The following is a 6,281-nucleotide window of genomic DNA, read 5'->3' as shown; positions in this document are numbered from 1 at the left end:
ATGACCAGAGATGTTCTCTGTTTAGTGAGTCCTCCAGATCAGAGGCAGTAGGGATGACCAGGGATGTTCTCTATTTAGTGAGTACTCCAGATCAGGCAGTAGGGACGACCAGGGATGTTCTCTGTTTATATATATATATATATATATATTATATATACAATATTATATATATTGTATATACAATATTACTATATATAAATATTATATATACAATATTATTATTATATATATTATATGCATATTATTATATATATACAATATCAAATCAAAATCAAATCAAATTTATTTATATAGCCCTTCGTACATCAGCTGATATCTCAAAGTGCTGTACAGAAACCCAGCCTAAAACCCCAAACAGCAAACAATGCAGGTGTAAAAGCACGGTGGCTAGGAAAAACTCCCTAGAAAGGCCAAAATAGGAAGAAACCAGAGGAACCGGGATGTTCTCGGGTAGAGATTATAACAGAACATGACCAAGATGTTCAAATGTTCATAAATGACCAGCATGGTCAAATAATAATAAGGCAGAGTTGAAACAGCAGCAGCACAGTCAGATGGACTGGGGACAGCAAGGAGCCATCATGTCAGGTAGTCCTGTCCTAGGGCTCAGGTCAGTTTAGCATGGCCAGGTGGACTGGGGACAGCAAGGAGTCCTCATGTCAGGTAGTCCTGGGACATGGTCCTAGGGCCCAGGCCAGTTGAAACTGGAGCAGCAGCATGGCCAGGTGGACTGGGGACAGCAAGGAGTCATCATGTCAGGTAGTCCTGGGGCATGGTTCTAGGGCTCAGGTCCTCCGAGAGAGAGAAAGAAAGAGAGAAGGAGAGAATTAGAGAACGCACACTTAGATTTACACAGGACACCGAATAGGACAGGAGAAGTACTCCAGATAAACAAACTGACCCTAGCCCCCGACACATAAACTACTGCAGCATAAATACTGGAGGCTGAGACAGGAGGGGTACTGTGGCCCCATATTACACCCCGGACAGGGCCAAACAGGAAGGATATAACCCCACCCACTTTGCCAAAGCACAGCCCCCACACCACTAGAGGGAAATCTTCAACCACCAACTTACCATCCTGAGACAAGGCCGAGTATAGCCCACAAAGATCTCCGACACGGTACAACCCAAGGGGTGGGGGGAACCCAGACAGGCCGACCACAACAGTGAATCAACCCACCCAGGTACGCATATAGGGACGGCACGAGAGAGCCCCAGCAAGCTATGACTCAGCCCCGTAACAGGGTTAGAGGCAGAGAATCCCAATACGGGAACCGGCCAGGCAGAGACAGCAAGGGCGGTTCGTTGCTAGCCTTTATCACCTTCCCACTCCTGGGCCAGACTATCAATCATATGACCCACTGAAGAGATGAGTCTTCAGTAAAGATATATACCGTTCCATAAAAATGGAGCTCTATAGGAGAAAGCCCTGCCTCCAGCTGTTTGCTTAGAAATTCTAGGGACAATTAGGAGGCCTGCGTCTTGTGATACGTATAGGTATAGGACCAAATCAGAGAGGTAGGTAGCAAGCCCATGTAATAGGTTAGCAGTAAAATTGAAATATTATATATATATTATATATACAATATTATATATATATTATATATATGTATTATATACAATATTATTATATATACATATTATATATACAATATTACTATATATAAATATTATATATACAATATTATTATTATATATATTATATGCATATTATTATATATATACAATATATAATAAATATTATATATATATATTATATATACAATATTATATATATATTATATATATGTATTATATACAATATTATTATATATACATATTATATATACAATATTATTATGTATATATATTATATATACAATATTATTATGTATATATATTATATATACAATATTATTATATATATATGCATATATTATATATACAATATTATTATAAGATTACTGAGAATGATTGATATAGTTAGACTGGTAGACTATACTGACCTGTGGTATAGTAATAGTTAGACTGGTAGACTATACTGACCTGTGGTATAGTTAGACTGGTAGACTATACTGACCTGTGGTATAGTAATAGTTAGACTGGTAGACTATACTGACCTGTGGTATAGTTAGACTGGTAGACTATACTGACCTGTGGTATAGTAATAGTTAGACTGGTAGACTATACTGACCTGTGGTATAGTAATAGTTAGACTGGTAGACTATACTGACCTGTGGTATAGTTAGACTGGTAGACTATACTGACCTGTGGTATAGTAATAGTTAGACTGGTAGACTATACTGACCTGTGGTATAGTAATAGTTAGACTGGTAGACTATACTGACCTGTGGTATAGTTAGACTGGTAGACTATACTGACCTGTGGTATAGTTAGACTGGTAGACTATACTGACCTGTGGTATAGTAATAGTTAGACTGGTAGACTATACTGACCTGTGGTATAGTTAGACTGGTAGACTATACTGACCTCTGGTATAGTAATAGTTAGACTGGTAGACTATACTGACCTCTGGTATAGTAATAGTTAGACTGGTAGACTATACTGACCTCTGGTATAGTAATAGTTAGACTGGTAGACTATACTGACCTCTGGTATAGTAATAGTTAGACTGGTAGACTATACTGACCTGTGGTATAGTTAGACTGGTAGACTATACTGACCTGTGGTATAGTTAGACTGGTAGACTATACTGACCTGTGGTATAGTTAGACTGGTAGACTATACTGACCTGTGGTATAGTTAGACTGGTAGACTATACTGACCTGTGGTATAGTAATAGTTAGACTGGTAGACTATACTGACCTGTGGTATAGTTAGACTGGTAGACTATACTGACCTGTGGTATAGTAATAGTTAGACTGGTAGACTATACTGACCTGTGGTATAGTTAGACTGGTAGACTATACTGACCTGTGGTATAGTTAGACTGGTAGACTATACTGACCTGTGGTATAGTTAGACTGGTAGACTATACTGACCTGTAGCATAGTAATAGTTAGACTGGTAGACTATACTGACCTGTGGTATAGTAATAGTTAGACTGGTAGACTATACTGACCTGTGGTATAGTTAGACTGGTAGACTATACTGACCTGTAGTATAGTAATAGTTAGACTGGTAGACTATACTGACCTGTGGTATAGTTAGACTGGTAGACTATACTGACCTGTGGTATAGTAATAGTTAGACTGGTAGACTATACTGACCTGTGGTATAGTAATAGTTAGACTGGTAGACTATACTGACCTGTAGCATAGTAATAGTTAGACTGGTAGACTATACTGACCTGTGGTATAGTTAGACTGGTAGACTATACTGACCTGTGGTATAGTAATAGTTAGACTGGTAGACTATACTGACCTGTGGTATAGTAATAGTTAGACTGGTAGACTATATTGACCTGTGGTATAGTTAGACTGGTAGACTATATTGACCTGTGGTATAGTTAGACTGGTAGACTATACTGACCTGTGGTATAGTAATAGTTAGACTGGTAGACTATACTGACCTGTGGTATAGTTAGACTGGTAGACTATACTGACCTGTGGTATAGTTAGACTGGTAGACTATACTGACCTGTGGTATAGTTAGACTGGTAGACTATACTGACCTGTGGTATAGTAATAGTTAGACTGGTAGACTATACTGACCTGTGGTATAGTTAGACTGGTAGACTATACTGACCTGTGGTATAGTTAGACTGGTAGACTATACTGACCTCTGGTATAGTAATAGTTAGACTGGTAGACTATACTGACCTCTGGCATAGTAATAGTTAGACTGGTAGACTATACTGACCTGTGGTATAGTAATAGTTAGACTGGTAGACTATACTGACCTGTGGTATAGTTAGACTGGTAGACTATACTGACCTCTGGTATAGTAATAGTTAGACTGGTAGACTATACTGACCTGTGGTATAGTAATAGTTAGACTGGTAGACTATACTGACCTGTGGTATAGTAATAGTTAGACTGGTAGACTATACTGACCTGTGGTATAGTAAAGTGTAGTGCTTAAGGGAAGTACATAGATGCAAGCAGATGATGACATTAGTCTGGGTGGAAGACATTATACAGTAAAACCAGGGAAAAACACACTACCCTCCAATGTGACCAATATAAACACACTACCCTCCTACGTGACCAATAGAAACACACTACCCTCCTATGTGACCAATAGAAACACACTACCTCCTATGTGACCAATACAAACACACTACCCTCCTATGTGACCAATACAAACACACTACCCTCCTATGTGACCAATAGAAACACACTACCCTCCTATTTGACCAATACAAACACACTACCCTCCTATGTGACCAATAGAAACACACTACCCTCCTATGTGACCAATAGAAACACACTACCCTCCTATGTGACCAATAGAAACACAATACCCTCCTATGTGACCAATACAAACACACTACCCTCCTATTTGACCAATACAAACACACTACCCTCCTATGTGACCAATAGAAACACACTACCCTCCTATGTGACCAATAGAAACACACTACCCTCCTATGTGACCAATACAAACACAATACCCTTCTATGTGACCTATAGAAACACACTACCCTCCAATGTGACCTATAGAAACACACTACCCTCCTATGTGACCTATAGAGACACACTACCCTCCTATGTGACCAATACAAACACAATACCCTTCTATGTGACCTATAGAAACACACTACCCTCCAATGTGACCTATAGAAACACACTACCCTCCAATGTGACCTATAGAAACACACTAACCTCTTATGGCCCTCACAAAAACAAAAAAAAAGTTTAATTCCATAGAAGTTCTAGAATGAGAACAGTCTGAATTCCATAGAAGTTCTAGAATAATAACTGTTGAAACCCCACAGAGTTCTCCTGAACTTCCTGAGCACCTCTACTGAATCCTCAGCTGTCTTCCTCTCTGTGTGTGTACAGTATGTGTGTTGTCTTCCAGCTGCCTTGGGGGGTGATGTCCTTATATGCAGGTCCCCTAATGTACTCCAGGTTTCTCTGACACGGTCATGGTTCTACTTAGGAACATCAGATGGTTATCATGAAACTAGCAACGAGAAGGAGCGGGGAAAAGGGACTCTAATATTCTCTTTTCCATCCTCTTCTTGCCTCACCTCACCTCCTCTACTCTCCACTCCCCTCCCCTCACCTCACCTCACCCCCTCTCCCCTCCCCTCTTCTCCCCTCCTCCTCTCCTCTCCTCTCCTCTCCCCTCACCTCACCCCCTCTCCTCTCCACTCTCCTCTCCTCTCCTCTCCTCTCCTCTCCTCTCCTCTCCCTCTCCCTCTCTCCTCTCCTCTCCCTCTCTCCTCTCCTCTCCTCTCCTCTCTCCCTCTCTCCTCTCCTCTCCTCCTCTCCCCTCTCCTCTCCACTCCCCTCCCCTCTTATCCCCTCCTCTCCTCTCCACTCCCCTCTTCTCCCCTCCTCTCCACTCCCCTCCCCTCCTCTTCACTCCCCTCCCCTCCTCTTCACTCCCCTCCCCTCTTATCCCCTCCCCTCTTATCCCCTCCTCTCCTCTCCACTCCCCTCTTCTCCCCTCCACTCCCATCCCCTCCTCTTCACTCCCCTCCCCTCCCCTCTTATCCCCTCCCCACTCCCCTCCCCTCATATCCCCTCCCCTCTTATCCCCTCCTCTCTTCTCCCTTCCTCTCCACTCCCCTCCCCTCTTATCCCCTCCCCTCTTCTCCCTTCCTCTCCACTCCCCTCCCCTCTTCTACTCTCCACTCCCCTCCCCTCTTCTACTCTCCACTCCCCTCTTCTCCACTCCTCTCCTCTCCACTCACCTCCTGACAAGGTAAAAATCTGTTGTTCTGCCCCTGAACAAGGCAGTTAACCAACTGTTCCCCGGGCGCCGAAGACGTGGATGTCGATTAAGGCAGACCGCACCTCTCTGATTCAGAGGCACATTTCAGTTGAATACATTTAGTTGGACAACTGACTTGGTATCCCCCCCTTCTCTTTCCTTTCCTTTCCTCTCCTCTCCTCTCCTCTCCTCTCCTCTCCTCTCCTCTCCTCTCCTCTCCTCTCCTCTCCTCTCCTCTCCTCTCCTCTCCTCTCCTCTCCTCTCCTCTCCTCTCCTCTCCCCTCACCTCACCCCCTCTCCTCTCCTCTCCTCTCCTCTCCTCTCCTCTCTCCTCCTCTCCTCTCCCTCTCCTCTCCTCTCCTCTCCTCTCCTCTCCTCTCCTCTCCTCTCCTCTCCTCTCCTCTCCTCTCCCTCTCCTCACCTCACCTCACCTCACCTCACCTCCCTCACCT

The sequence above is a fragment of the Oncorhynchus gorbuscha genome, linkage group LG21 (genome assembly GCF_021184085.1).
Source record: "Oncorhynchus gorbuscha isolate QuinsamMale2020 ecotype Even-year linkage group LG21, OgorEven_v1.0, whole genome shotgun sequence".
In the NCBI taxonomy this organism is placed as follows: domain Eukaryota; kingdom Metazoa; phylum Chordata; class Actinopteri; order Salmoniformes; family Salmonidae; genus Oncorhynchus; species Oncorhynchus gorbuscha.
This window is presented reverse-complemented; position numbering follows the sequence as displayed.